The sequence below is a fragment of the Lotus japonicus genome, chromosome 3 (assembly GCF_012489685.1).
Source record: "Lotus japonicus ecotype B-129 chromosome 3, LjGifu_v1.2".
Taxonomy (NCBI): domain Eukaryota; kingdom Viridiplantae; phylum Streptophyta; class Magnoliopsida; order Fabales; family Fabaceae; genus Lotus; species Lotus japonicus.
This window is the reverse complement of record NC_080043.1, coordinates 8862494-8878965: the sequence shown is the minus strand read 5'-3', so window position 1 is coordinate 8878965 and position 16472 is coordinate 8862494.

The window sequence follows — 16472 nt, the reverse complement described above, 5'->3', positions numbered from 1 at the left end:
AATTAAAATCGCTCAAACCGGTCCAAAAAATCAAAACCAAAAAAACTGAAAACCGTAAAAATCGATATTTTCTTCCCATGTTCAAAATCGAACCGATCCAAACCAAACTGAAAGTATTTATTTACTTAAATTTTGGCATACATACTTAACCATTTAACCATACTTATAATGTTTTTTTTATCTTTTTAGTAAATATATTTTTAACAAATGTTTTAAATATATATTCTTAATAGTGAATATTTTGTATTAATTAACCTAAATTTTTAGTTAATTAATTATGAAAGAAATTAAGATTTTTTTTTAAATACTTAAATTCACTCAACGTTTAAAGTCAAAATCTGTTTTTAATTCATTTGAATTTTAAACTATAAAGTTATGAAATAAAATATAAGAGGAATAACTTTTTTTTTCTTAAATAAATAAGAGAGAGATAATTTTATTTCGAAAGGTAGAAGATATAATATTAAGACTGCCAAATGTTTTTTTGAAATTAAATTCTTAAATCTTAGATAGATTGACTCATTGACCACCAAATTTCTTAAAAAAAAAAAAAGACAATTCAATTCAATTATATCTAGTCTATGGAATTTTCCTCTTGTAACCAAAAAAATATCTAGTTTATGGTTGTTCAACAACCTCCGTCCCTGTTTTAGTGTTCTTTTTTCCTTTCAAAAAAATGTATTTTATTTTATCTGAACATTTTTGTTTTTTCATTATGATTTCTCTCTCACATTACAAAATGGCCCCAAAATGCTCATCCTTTTATCTTCCATCAGCATTTTCCATAATCGACAGTTTTTATCCTATGTTTCTCTCAATCGTAAAATTCATCAGCCCCAAATCGGCACCATTTCTTTCTTCCATGGATTCTCTAGCTTGGAACTGTTTTGTTTCAATACAATTTTGCTTACCCAAAAAAAAATGTATTGCTTGGTTTATATTTGGTGAGACCCAAAAGACTTGGAAAAAAGAGAGAATGATTACGCCATGTCCATCTCTTTTTCTCCAACACTTCAATTTGTCTTCTTAATTTCTTCATGCTTCTTACTTCCATACGTTTTCTTTATTTCATTCATTTTGTGCTTATAAAATATGAACAACCTTAAGCAGCTTGTTGAATGGTTGTGCTTCGCTCAATTTGTTTTGATGCTTTTAACCAAGTTTCACTTCCTCCACCTATGATGTGTCTAATATACAGAAACATGGAAGGAAAATGATGGATCTTGAGGACATGGTGGAAAAGACTGTTGATAGGAGGCAGAAAAGGATGATCAAGAATTGAGTTTCTGGTGCAAGTTCAAGAGCAGTAAAACAGGTGATCTTTCTATTTCTTTATTTTTAGTTCAATAAGTCCTTATTTTCAATTTGTTTTCCTTCAATAAAAGCACTCAATCTGAATGATAGATACTGTAAACATGCATACATAAATGTACTCGAGCGTAATGTCTAAAGTCTTGAAGTAGAAATTGAAAGGCTGATGAAACAAATGGTTAGATTATTGTGTAATACTAAAAAAAGATTAACAAATGGTCTTCATTCATAAAGAACAGCAAGGAGCGGAATTGCGGTGTAAAACATGAACTGCACATAAGACACCGATCCAGAATCTTCTGACACAAATCCCTTGTTGCTTCGTGCATGCTTTCTTGACCTGCATAAATTCACATCCAATATAATTAAGTGAATTTTGTAATATTTATTTAGTAAAAAGAACAATTAATACTATTTTCATAGAATACAATATGCCTATAATGTCCCCGAGAGTTAGCTCAAGTGGTAAGAGCAGTGTCGTGGAGAGCCTTAGGCCAAAAAGGCAATTGCCTAAGGCCCCCACCCAAAAAAATACTTATTTAGGCCCTGTTCCGTACTAGGGAGTTCTGACGTCGGAAACTGACAGAAAGTAAACCCTAGCAGAGTACTAAAAATATCACAAAAGGAATATTCTCATTAAATGTTTGAAAGGTACTTTTTACAAGGGGTTGACCTCTCCTTTTATAGAGGGAATGATCATAACATGGACTGTCACTGTACTTGGGCCTGACAACCGGGGCCCAAGCCTCTATACATATAAGACAAAACTAAAGGAATCTTCCAGCTGGCGCGTGGACCCATCCAGAAGACGGGCGGGCTTCGACGTTGTTCCATAATCCCGCCATGGCTGTTTTCGTTCATCTAAATGCTTGATTTGGGCGGGAATAAGGGATACTTATATCCCGTATATCCCGCCCAGTCCACATGCCCCCAAGACATGAGGCTTAAGTAAGTTGAGTCGAAATGTCTTTATACGTTGCTTCGTCGCCTACCTTTATCATTTACTTCGTTCTTCTGATAATTGTGTCGCCGTTCTTTCACTTGTGTAGGTGTCCCGCCCAGTCCACATGCCCCCCAAAGACATGAGACTTAGGTTCCTTGAGTCGAGACGTCTTTACAGTGTATCGCCATTCTTTGTAGTCATGGGTCTGTCGTCACATTCTTGCTTATGAATTCTCGCCATTTTCATGCTCCTTTATATGTCGCCATTCTTTATCTTTGTCGATATCTCGCCGTTATCACACCTGTCAAACACGTCTTTTCAACTGACGCACGTATCCTTCTTTTCCGGGATTTTGCCATCATTTGCCATAAATGCCGTTGTGCGTCTCGAGGAGTTACGTCTTTTCGTTTCATACCTTTTCAAATTTCGAACCCACGATCCCACGATCCTTCGCAGTTTTTCCCACTCATTCTCTCTCTTCCTTTTTCTTCTATAAATACCCTTTTTACCTTTCACTTTTCACTTTTCTGAAAACCTTTGCTCTGAAAACTTTTTCATCGCAGCTTTCCCTCTCTTCTTTGCTCTCCGGTGAACCTTGCTCACCCCGGCCGTCGTCATTGCGCGGTGCTCCCCCATCGCCGACGTTCTCTTTACTCAACCCTCCGCTTCTTCCTCCGGTGAGTCCTTCCCCTTTCTCTTTTCTTGACACTGTGTCTTCTTCTTTCTTTGTGTTTGGACCTGTTCATCTTCTTTTTTATTTTTATGAAATTACCCAGCATGTCGACACAAAATTTTAGCATTTCCTCCTTAGAGCTCATTTCCACCGTTATCGAAATACAATCCTCGCCCTCCACTCACGAGGATTCCGGTCCCGTCGGCTCCGTTGATTCTATTCTCTCCTCTAATGGAGATTTGTCTTCGCCCGAATGGCGTTCCAATGCGCATTTAGTTGAAGATAAGTGTCTTTGGCGCTCCATCTGGGGTAGCCTTGGGAGCATCAGTTCGCTTCGAATATCTTCTCAAGGGTTTACAAAGATAAATCCCGCCACCTCAAATAACGAAGATCACCTGTTAAATGTTCTTCCATGTGGCGAGGACGATTGCGTTCTTTTTCGCAAGGAACCCACTGATCAATCGCCCGATTTCTTTTTTGTTTATGGTTATTTTTTCTTGGATTTGAATATCAAACTCCCTTTCTCGCCCTTCATATGCCACGTTCTTACCTTTTTGAACGTGGCGCCTTGTCAACTCCAGCCCAACGCCTGGGGTTTCATACGCTGCTTTGAAATTCTCTGTGAACATTTGAGTTGCACTCCCACCTATCCCTTATTTTTCCTTTTTTATAAGACAGTCACCACAAAACCTACATCTGTCAAGTGGGTTCCCCTTTTGGCTCGCAAGAACATGAGCCGATTCACCGCCCTTAAAAGCCATTACAAAGTGTGGCAGAAAAAATATTTCAAAGTCATGGAGTCGCCTGAAATGAATAACTTGTTTCGAGATTCCAATAACCACCCTCTTTTCCCCTTTTACTGGACAAAAAACCCTCGCCGAAAAATATCCGTTTCATACGACGCCTTGGATGAATCCGAGCAAGCCATCGCCGATTACCTCCGCACCTTACCAGTGATCTCTGGTCATGACTTGATTGAAGCGTCGAAATCCGGCACTTTAAATCAATTTTTTAGTAAGTTTATAATTTTTGCACAACTTGTTTTTCTTTTTGTTTATGTACCTCGCCTAATTGATGTTTTCCATGCAGCCACGATGGGAAAAAGCAAGGTTGATGCCAACTCCCTCAAGATGAAGGAATACCTCGCCCAGTCTGCTGCGGCGGCGAAGAAAAGGGCCGCCGAGACTGAACAAAAGAAAAAGAATGAAGGTACTTCGGGCTCTGATAACGTCAGGGACCCAAAGCGCCAAAAAACTTCGAGCGCTGCTGGTGTCAAACCTCTTCACCAATCAACTCTTGACCCAAAAGGTCGTCCGACTGAGAAAAAGAAGGGGCATGACAATGTCCCGCCACATCAACCGGATTCAGGCGCACTGATCAACCGCCCTTCAACTCCATTCGTCCAAGCTGGCCCTAGCTCAGCTATTGGTGGCGAGGCCCCTCCCCCTTTGCTGAACCTATCTGATCCTCGCTTCAACGGATTGGATTTTATGAATCGTACCTTTGACAACCGGATTCACAAGGATGTTTCCGGTCAAGGCCCTCCCAACATTGCTTCTGTGGCGATCCATCATGCGCTCTCTGCCGCCAGTACTGTGGCGGGAATGGCTCAGTGCGTGAAGGAGTTGATAGCAACCAAGAACCGTTATGAAAAGAAGGCGGCTGACTATAAGACTGCCTATGAGCAAGCAAAAGCCGATGCTGAGACCGCCAACAAAAACCTGAAGGCTGCTGAGGAGAGGTGTGCTAAGTTAACTGATGACTTGGCGGCTTCTGACTTGCTTCTCCAAAAGACCAAATCTCTGAAAGAAACTATCAACGACAAACACACTGCTGTTCAGGCCAAGTGCCAAAAACTGGAAAAGAAGTACGAACGCCTAAGCGCTTCCATCTTGGGGCGTGCTTCTCTCCAGTTTGCTCAAGGCTTTCTGGCGGCCAAAGAGCAGATTAGTGTGGTTGAGCCGAGCTTTGATCTTTCCCGTATTGGGTGGCTAAAGGAGATCAAAGATGGTCAAGTAGTTGGTGATGATGACATTAGCCTCGACCTCCTTCCCCAATTCGATGATGAAAGTGAGCCTGAAGAAGGTGGCGAGGATGGGAATGAGCAGCACAAGAACGAGGATCACGAGAAGGAAGACCCTCAAGCTGGGACAAGCCAGGGCAACAACGCCAACAATGAGAACCTGGCTTGAATTTCTTTTTTTTATTTTTTTTATTTCATGAAGTTAGAATTTTGCTTTGGGCATTGCCCTGTCTTTTATCATCATTCCAAATTATGTACGGGCGTCGCCCCCTTTGCCTTACTTTTAATGAATACCATTTTAAGTTCATTCGTTGTTACCTTGAGTTGTTGCTAACTTTTGTTGTTACTTTGAGTTGTTACTAACTTTTGTTGTTACTTTGGTTTGCATACCTTAGTCGATTTTTCGACGAGGCTTGGTTTCTAGTGGCCACTAGAATTGCCAAGGCTTTTAACATTTGATGGCGACACTTTCTTATTCCGAAAGGTTTACTCGCAGTATTGCATACTTTGATACGATTTGCATTGCATGAACTCGTAATATAAATTATATTGAATTAAAAAATACAGGCAATTTTGTTGAAATAACCTTTTCATTAATTTTCTTTCACATGAGAACAATTGTCCCATTCTTTTTACATGCCGCCTCATTAAAAACCTCTCCAAAGAAAGGAAAAAAGAGTGCGACTTCATTCACCCTTGGTTGTTTCTATTAACTAAAATACTGCTTGAGATGAGAGGCGTTCCATGTTCGTGGAACCTTTTGACCATTTAGTTGTTCTAACTTATAAGCTCCTCCTCCAACATCACCTATAATCCTGTAAGGCCCGCCCCAGTTGGGTGAAAGTTTGTTGTGTTTATCGGGTATTGTATTTTTTCGAAGCACTAAGTCTCCTACCCTCATTTTTCTAGGCACTACTTTCGTTGAGAATTTTCTTGCAACCTTCACTTTTCCCGCTTCATTCCTTATGTGAGCCTCACGTTGTTCCTCGGGCAGCATGATTAGATTTGCTATTAAATTTTCCCCGTTGTCATTCTCATTAAACCGAACCACTCGCCAATTTTGATTTTCAATTTCAACTGGGAGCATGGCGTCAGTCCCATAAGTTAAACGATACGGGGTTTCCTTTGTGCTTGACTGTTCAGTGGTGTTGTATGCCCAAAGAACGCCTGGTAGTTCCTCCGCCCAAAGCCCTTTTGCTTCATCCAGTTTCTTCTTTAAACCTTTCAGGATAACCTTGTTAGCCGATTCAGCCTGCCCATTGGTTTGTGGATGTTCTACAGAGGCGAATCGCATCTCGATTCCCATTTCTGTACAAAATTCCCGGGTAATACTACTTGTGAATTGTGTTCCATTATCCATTACTAACGCCCTGGGGACCCCAAATCTACAAACAATCATTCGCCACAAGAAGCTCCTGACCTTGGCAGCCGTGATAGTTGCCACCGCCTCGGCTTCTATCCATTTAGTGAAGTAATCAACCGCCACGATGATATACTTCATTTGTGCCTTCGCTACTGGGAATGGTCCCAAAATGTCTACCCCCCACATAGCAAATGGCCAAGGCGCCATCATGGTTGTTAACTCTTCTGGCGGAGCCTTGTGCAAGTCAGAGAAGACTTGGCATTTTTCACATTTCTTAACATACTCAAGACAGTCCTTCTTCATTGTCGGCCAATAAAATCCAGCTCTCACGATTTTCACCGCCAAGGATTTCCCGCCTATATGGCTTGAACAAACACCTTCATGGACTTCCGCCATTATTCCATGGGCGTTCTTGGTGTCAACGCATTTGAGCATAGGGGACATAATTCCCCGCCGATACAACTCACCATCCACCACTGTGTAAAAACTGGCTTCCCTTCGTTTCGCTCTTGTGTTCACATCGTCATCCTTTGGAGGGTTTTCTAGGAAGATTTTGATTGACTCCATCCAAGAAGGCTCGCCTTCAATTACTGACTTGACTGCTTTCAACTTTATTTCTACCAAATCAATGCTCGGGCGAGGCAGGGTTTCCTGAATGACTGTTTGGTAATTGCCCAATCTCCCTGTGCTCGCCAATTTTGCTAACACATCTGCCCTCTCATTTTGGCCCCTCGGGACATGTTCTATCTTAATTTCTTTGACCTCCATCATCAATCTGTGTACCACTTCCAAGTATTTGGAAAGTTGCGGATCCTTTACTTGGTACTCGCCTTTCACCTGTTTAACCACTAACTGCGAATCTCCCTTGATAAATAACTTTTGGACCCCCAGCTCAATGGCTAGCCTTAAGCCGGCAATCAAAGCCTCATACTCAGATTGATTGTTGCTCGCCTTGAACTCGAACTTTAGAGACTGTTCAATGATCATTTTGTCTGGACTTTCAATTGTTATCCCAGCCCCACTTCCAGTCTTATTAGAGGATCCATCCACAGATAGGACCCATTCTCCTCGAGTCTTCTCGCCTTCCGTGGGTGTTAATTCCGCCACGAAGTCGATCAAACTTTGAACTGTGACTTGGCCCCTTGGCTCATATTGTATGTCATATTCTGACAATTCCACTGACCAGCTAACCAATCGCCCTGACAAATCGGGCTTCTGAAGTACTTGTCTTAAGGGGACATCAGTTTTAACTTTAACTTGGAAACTTTGGAAATAAGGCCTAAGGCGCCTCGCAGTTTTCAAAATCGCCAATGCAGCCTTTTCAATTTTTTGGTACCGCAACTCTGCCCCCTGTAAAGTATGGCTCACGAAATATATAACTTTCTGCTTTTTTCCCTCTTCCTGGAGCAACACTGTACTCACCGCCTTGTCAGTAACTGCTAGATAGAGCACTAATGGAAAGCCTGGTGTTGGCTTGGAAAGTACTGGCAATGTGGCCAATAATTCCTTTAATTTGGTAAAAGCTTGTTCGCATTCCTCTGTCCACTGAAACTTTGAATTCTTTTTTAAGCATGTGAAGAATGGGGCCGCTTTGTCACCCGCCATTGGCAAGAAACGTGACAAGGCGGTCATTCGTCCTGTCAAACGCTGAACTTCTTTGACACTTGTTGGGCTTTTCATCTCTAAGATCGCCCTTCCCTTATCAGGATTCACTTCTATTCCTCTCGTTGTCAACATGAATCCCAAGAACTTTCCTCCCCGGATCCCAAAAGAACACTTCTCAGGATTTAACTTCATTTGATATGTTCTTAATTGAGTAAACGCTTCCTTAAGATCGCCGCCATGATCACTAGCCCTGGCGGACTTTACGATCATGTCGTCCACATATACCTCCATATTCCTGCCCACTTGTTTTGAAAAGATTTTATCCATGAGCCGTTGGTACGTAGCTCCTGCATTCTTCAATCCAAAAGGCATTGTCCTGTAACAGTAATTCGCCTGATTGGTCATAAATGCTGTACTCTCTTCATCCGATGGATGCATCATGATTTGATTGTAGCCCGAATAAGCATCCATGAGACTTAAAAGTTCATTCCCTGACGCTCCATCCACAAGCTTATCGACATTGGGAAGTGGATATGAATCTTTAGGACACACTTTGTTCAAGCTTGTGTAGTCCGTGCACATTCGCCACTTCCCATTGGATTTTTTGACCATCACAACATTGGCGAGCCATGTCGGGTACTGCACCTCACGGATGAAGCGAGCCTTGATTAGTTTCTCTGTCTTTAATTGTACTGCCTTATTCTTTTCATCACTCATTCTCCGCCTTGGCTGGATGACTGGGGTCGCCCCTGGTCGAATAGCCAATTTGTGAGTGATCACATTGGGGTCAATCCCTGGTACATCATTGATGGTCCATGCAAAGAGATCCAAATTATCACCCAGCAGCGTGATCAACCTTTCCTCTTGTTCCTTTGTCAAACTGCTGCCAATCTTTAAAACTTTATCCTTAATTTGCACTTGCTTGGTTTCTTCCAGAGGTTGTGGGCGGAAATCATCAGCATCGTCTCTTGGATCCAAACTGAATCCCTCTTGCGGAAAGATTTCTGTGATTCTGTGACTTTCTTTGGCGGCCTTACGCCCATAAAGCGCCACACTTCTTAAATAACATTCTCTTGCTGCATTTTGGTCCACATGTAATACCCCAACCTTTCCATTGCAGGCTGGATATTTAACAGTCAAATGAGCTGTTGAAACGACCGCACATAGCTTGTTGAGGGTGTCTCGTCCCAAGAGTACATTGTAGTTGGCTCTGCACGCCAGGACTAAGTACTTCACTTGAAATTTCTTTACAAACTCTCCTTCGCCAAAAGCAGTTGGTATTTCCACATATCCTCGAACAGTGACACGGTCCCCTGTAAACCCTACCAAGGTTCCTTTATACGGCCTCAAGTCTGACTCTTTTAGCCCCAGGCGATCAAAGGCATCACCATAAATGATATCCGCCGAAGACCCCTGGTCTAAAAATACTTTCTTCGTGACATAATTGTTAACCCTGATTGTTACCACAATTGGGTCGTTGTCATGGGGAATCACGTGCGCAAAATCCTGAGGAGTGAATATGATAAGGGAGTGATTCACCCAACACTCGTTTTCGCTTGCCTCATGTACTGAGTGTACTGCCGCCACATAGCGCTTTCTAGCCTTACTTGAAATTGCACCCCCGCCAAATCCTCCTGCAATAGATGAACATTCCCCAACAGGATCGCCCAACTCTTCCACTATCTCCTTGCCTTTGCCTTTGTCTCCTTGGGTGATCCTAGCGACTTCTGGCGTTGCTGTGTCTTTAACGAAGTTTGCCAGATGACCAGCCTTAATCAATCGATCAATTTCCCGCCTCAAATTCCAACAATTATCCGTCGTATGCCCCAACGCTTTGTGGTACTCGCACCACCTATTGGTATCTACATTAGCTGGCGGTCGCCGCGGGGGTGGCGGGTACTGCACAACATTCGTTTGCCCAACGACCCTTAAAATGGTGCTTAAGAGCGCATTTAACTTTGTAAGTGGAACTGGAGCTGGCGCAGTACCATGCTGACCAGTTGTGGCTGCAGCGGGACCTTGAGAATTACGGTGCCATGTATTTTGAAATCCTGGTTTGGAGTTTTGATATGGTCCCGGTCTTGGTACACGGGGGGTTTGTGCTACCCTGGTTTCCTTCCCTGCCTTAGGTTTATCCTGCGAAACCCCGCCGGAATGGGCTTGCTTGCGTCCTTCCTCTCTTTCTTGTTTTTTCTGATCATCCTGCTCAATTAATATGAATTCCTGAACACGAGCACGAAGGTCCATCATGTCTTTTGCTGGTCGCCTCGTCAAGTCCCGATTCAAGTCACCCGCCCGAAGACCATTTTTGAAAGATGCAAGGCAAACATCCGGATTGCCCTCCTCCAGTTGAACCGCCATTTTACTAAATCGCGCCATGTAGTTCTTGAGCTTTTCCCCTGGTTGTTGATGTATGCTGATAAGATCAAACATGGTTGCCTTGGTAGTTTTATTGGCGGAGAATTGAGTTAAGAACTTTGTGGACAAATCAGTAAAATTGTCAATGGAGAAGGGCGGTTGACGGATGAACCATTGCATCGCCATCCCCTTGAATGTTGATGGTAACAACCTACACTTCACCTCATCTGTTGCTCCTCCAATAACCATTTTCGTGTTAAAATAACGCAAGTGTTCCATGGGGTCTGAGTCGCCTGAAAAGGCGTCCAACGCCATCGTTTGCAGATGTTTTGGTATGCCCACCCGTGTGATGGCGGGAACAAAAGGCTGGAATTCAACAACGTCTTCGGCCTCGAGCCGTTGTTCTTGCTTATAGTCTTGTCGCTGAGTTAAGTACTGCACCTGGGCTTGCAACTGCTCGTTCTGGCTTTGTACTTTTTGCAAAGTGTCCAACATTTGTTGCAAGGCCGCCGGAGTGATTCCCGTCACCACCTCTGGCGCTTTTCTCGGAACGCTGGTTTTGAGGTCATCTAGATTTACATACTCAGGCGGCGCTGATCGTCGCCTGACTCCTGGATCTGATCTAGCTATCAGATCTGAAGGTCTTCCTGGAGCTGCATTCACCAACGAGACCGGTGACTGCGCCACCGAGTGAACCCCCGCCGAAGAAGCCATCTGCTCCGGCTCTTGAGGTACTTCGCGGTTGTTGTACCGTCCACCGCCGCGGCCGCCGTGACGACCACCCCTCCGGCGATGATCGCGGCGGCCCACACCACACGAACGAGTTTCCATGGATCTTAAAACGCACCCTCTATGTCAAGTAGTAGATCGAAGTAAGACCCACAGACGGCGCCAATGTTCCGTACTAGGGAGTTCTGACGTCGGAAACTGACAGAAAGTAAACCCTAGCAGAGTACTAAAAATATCACAAAAGGAATATTCTCATTAAATGTTTGAAAGGTACTTTTTACAAGGGGTTGACCTCTCCTTTTATAGAGGGAATGATCATAACATGGACTGTCACTGTACTTGGGCCTGACAACCGGGGCCCAAGCCTCTATACATATAAGACAAAACTAAAGGAATCTTCCAGCTGGCGCGTGGACCCATCCAGAAGACGGGCGGGCTTCGACGTTGTTCCATAATCCCGCCATGGCTGCTTTCGTTCATCTAAATGCTTGATTTGGGCGGGAATAAGGGATACTTATATCCCGGCCAGTCCAGGCCCCAAACAAATTTACTTAAGCCTAAAAAAAATAGTTACTACTTATTAACAAACTTTAGCCAACTAAAATATAAAAAACGTGTGAAAACATGATAGTATTATTATCCATAGATAATAATGATAATTATGAAAATGTGATGAAACAAGTACCTATATAATATTGACAACGGTGAAAACGTGATACAACCACATAAATTAAAATTGTTTGATTATAAAATTCTTGATAAATGATTTTGAAACTAAAAAAAATAGAAGGTTAATATAACAATTGATATTTTATATAATAATTTATTAAGTCTCTTTAAAATTCTCATAAAAAACCTCACTTCATCATTTTTCGCCTTAGGCCCCAAAATTTCTATACACGGCCGTGGGTAAGAGTTAGGGGACATAAGGGTTGGGGAGGGGAAGGTCCAGGGTTCAAATCCTGGAAGGGAAATTTCAAGGAATTTTCTAACTTACTAACAACTAACCACTAACATTTGCCTATAAAAAAAAAACTATATGACTATAATACAAAGAATCATGTACGTTATATACTTACGGTTGTTCTTCCTTTCCTGAACCTATTAAACTCAGATGATGCATGAAAAAAATATAATATACAACCCACTTAAACACCCAAAAATATTTTACATGTTAGAATTAACAGATTAACACATAAATTGTTTATAATACCGAATGAAAATGAATCTATATTACTCTATAAACCATACCTTATAGAGTTATATTTGAAAATACTTTCTCGTACACAACATTAATTGTTTTGTCAGAAGGTAGATCATCATGATTTCTATTAGGATCAGTAGCCCTTCTTTGATTTTTACTCTAGATATAGCAACATATAATTGTCAATGACTGAAGACTCGCCTCAGAAGATATAATCCTACACACCCAAGTATTTACTAATAAATAAAATACGAATTTTTTGGTAATATATGTCAGTACCTTTGTACATTTTCATTTTAGCCAACTGCAGAATAAAAACCACTGGACCATCGTGTCCTTCAACAACATATTGTAAAAATTGTTGAGCAAAATCTTCCCATTTTTTACTGTAGTATCTTCTTTCTTGAAGTCCGGTAGTTGTCATTTGGCTACGACAACACCTATGGCGTCTGCATCAAAATATCAAAAGTGATGATCTCTATATTTATTTAAAAAATACAAATACTTTTTACACATACCGATCAATTCCTCGTCTTCTTTAAGATTTTCAAATATTGAACCATATGGTGCGAAGCTAAACCCATAATAGGGAATTTTTTGAGCTTCTATAGGTTTCACTTTAGTTTGCAACTTGAAATACAACCTGCATGGATGAGTGCAAGGTGTGTATTTGTAATTATTGATAGCGACGCTGAGAATGACAATTTCATAGCACAACCACTCTTTTAAGGCTGACTCAAATTTTACAACGTGCCTACTCCACACTGTAGCCTGAATCTTGTCACCCTGGAAATTGTTGGATTTTCGTTAAAAAAATGAATGAAAGATTTTTTTTTTTGAAAACAGATCAACATGCTCATATCTTAAAAAACGCAAGGGCATGAATTTGTTTATAAATTTAAACCTTAGCATCTTGGAGGATCATGTCAATTTCTTTAATATCGGGTTTTTTTTTTAACATTATTCAAGTATAATGTTCAAATCCTTAATTTCATATAATTTTTAAATGTATAATTTATATCTTTTCATTATTTATTTAATATTTTGTTACAATATTCAATTATTATTTTTAAAAGCTATTCAATCAATTTTAGCATTAACGTTTTTTTTTTTGAACGTGCATTAATGGTTGTTTAAAATAGGAAAAAAAATTGAAATTTATGTAGTGATTGGAGAAACTTAATAATGAGTATGGAGAAACCTAATAATGATTGTTTTAATGGTTGTTTAAAATAGAAAAAAAATTTGAAATTTGAAAGACTTTTTTTTAATATAGTTGTATTTTAATATATTAAAAGAAACGACATATGAATGTCAATATTTTTTTCATTAATATATGTTTATTTTTTAAATTAATGAATTATTATTTTAATATTTTTGTTTTTTGGTAATATTTGTAAAAACAAATCTGGATTTCATGCTATTTTTTCGTTAATATCAGTTTTTTTAAGACATTATTCAATTAAAATGTTCAAATTCTTAATTTCATATAATTGTTAAATGTATAATTTTTCATTATTTATTTAACATTTTAAAAAATTATGCAATTATTATTTTCAAATCTTTATTTTCGTATTATTTAATTCAATGAGTGTTAGGCATTATTTTTGCAATGTTTTCAAAATTATGGTTATAAGAGAAAATTGAAAATTAAAATGTAATTAAATTAGACCATAATAATTAAGGTGAGTTATGATTGAATGTTGTGTCAAAAAAAGTAGATTGTTTTTTTTTTTCTTGGAGAGAAAATGGATAACTTTGGAAGTGTCATGTGTCATACGTTTCTAGAGGAAAACCTTATTTTCATATATATATATAGATGGGCCTTACCCTTACTTTATTATAATATCAAGAGTATATATTAAAATTCATATGTGGTGCACACCTGGATCTTACATATATTGAATCCTTTATTGAAAGCTATGATGAATTATATTTTTTATTTATTAGAGATTACGTGTAAAAGTGTTAGATATTGTAAATCGAGTCCAAAAATGTCGTTTCCTTAGCATCGCGAGTTTGGCGAGCATTGTAGTGATTCAATTAAAACGTGTGTTTTTTAATTTTAAAACATGTGTGCTTGAATTAGCACAATTAGCATTCTAGTTATGTATCTTCCAAAAAAATGCATTCTAGGCTTTCTAGCTACCTAACCTAATGTGGCATCGGGTTTGGACCGCATTCCTTCCAGCCAAGAAGGGTAAACACCAAGGTTATCAAAACCGGACCGGTGATCGAACCGGTGAGGGTACTGGTTCACGGTTCATGGTTCAACCGTAGTTGAACTGTGGTCCAACCGGTATAACCGTTATAAGTTAAATAATATTACATTAAAATAAATAATGTAATATATAAGGTAACACGAATAAAAAAGGCAATATCCATAATTTAATACTACAAATAAAAATTACACAACCATAGATTCAAAATAACAATAGATAAGATACTTCTAAGTTCTAACAGCACATGATCTAACAAGATATCATTTTTTTTTGTTGAAAACAACATTCAAGTAAAAAAGATATGTTACGCTAGTTTTTTTTTTACAAAACACTAGTCTTCTTAAAAAAAACAATGTAAAGCATTTTATAAAAAAGGCCCACCTATAAAGTATTGAGCCCACCTCCCAAACCCTAAAGTTATCATACTTCGATCTTCTTTCTTTCACTTATCTTCACACAGCCTCCACTTTGACATATGCTCTTGCGGTTAGGGATGGCAAATTTGCCCAAACCCATGGGTACCCGCCCGAACCCGATCCGATTTGACGGGCAAAATCCGAGTTGACTAGATTTGAGTTTGGGTTTTGGTTTTACCCGTTACTGTAGCCATTTATGGGTTTGGATTTGGTATTAGTTAAATCCGTGCCCATACCCGCCCAAACCCGAACCCAAAGATACCCGAAACATAAAATTACAAAAAAACCCTCATACATATATATATTTATAAACTTTGTTCTTAGTGTTTGATGATTAATTGTACTTTTGTATGTTTGAGAAAGTAAACTTTAAACTATTGTTGTCTCACTTTAGTGATGGATGAGGATGATGAATAGTAATTTTTTTTTTCTTTATATGAATTTCATTTTTTTTTATATGAAAGTAAGTTCTGGATTGAGTTGCTACGTAACTAATGGGTTTGGGTTTGAGTTTCGGGTAAATCCGAAACCCAATGAATTTGGGCATGGATTTCATTTTATCGCTCATAAGGGTTTGTGTTTGGGTTAGGGTTTGGGTTCTGGGATTTGGGTTTGGGTTTGGTAATTGTAAAACCCGTGCCCGATCCTACCCGCTGCCATCCCTACTTGCGGTCCTGCCACACTTCCTCCTCCTCCCCCTCTCTCTCTCTCTCTCTCTCTACATCATGCCATCATGGTATCCACAACGCAATTCCAGTTCCATTCCTTATAGTTCTAATTCCATGAGATAAATCAGATAATGCACACAGTGGGTTTATACTAGTTGACATAGAAGATATCTACAAAAAAAAGTTGACATAAAACGATGCTCTCTGTCTCTGATGCCATTTTCACTGAACCGGCTCAAACCGGAAAACCACCGTTTTTGGCCGGTTTAACGGTTATTACACGGTCTGACCGGTTTTTATCCGGTTTTCTTAAGTGCCGGTTATTCACATGTATTGGATCGGCAACCCTTCCGTTCCCGATCTAACCGGTCTAACCGGCTGGTCCGGTCCGATTTTCATAACCATGGTAAACACAATAAAGGTAAGCATGTCGGGTCGATGCACGGCATCTGTCTGAGGGCATCTGGAATACTCTGTTTCGACAAGTTCTGGTCAAGAGAATCAAACACATGCATGCATGGTCAACAAGTGTGGTCCGGAATCCAATTCCTATACTCAAAAGGAGGGAGGAATGATAACCCTCTAGCCTTCATGTTATCAAAAACACGGTCGAATCAGGTGAGTTGAACGTCCAAGGTGGCACAGACGAATACTAATGGGCATGCAGAATAAATTTAATAATCGTGATTTTGCTAGATTAGAAAGTGATATATATTTTCTTAAAAATAATATTAGAATAAAATAATTAATGTGATTTGGATCCATTTGGTGAGAGTTAATGAACAAGATAAAATAGGTAAATTCAACTTATAGTTTTACACTGCTGCACCGCGCAGCGACGAAAGACGATCCAAATTCCAACCATGTCTGCCTCAAAATAAAGTTCTTGTATGCACTCTTTCCGTTCCAGAAAAATTGTTGTTTTAAACCTTATTTTAATATATTAAAATGTTTATT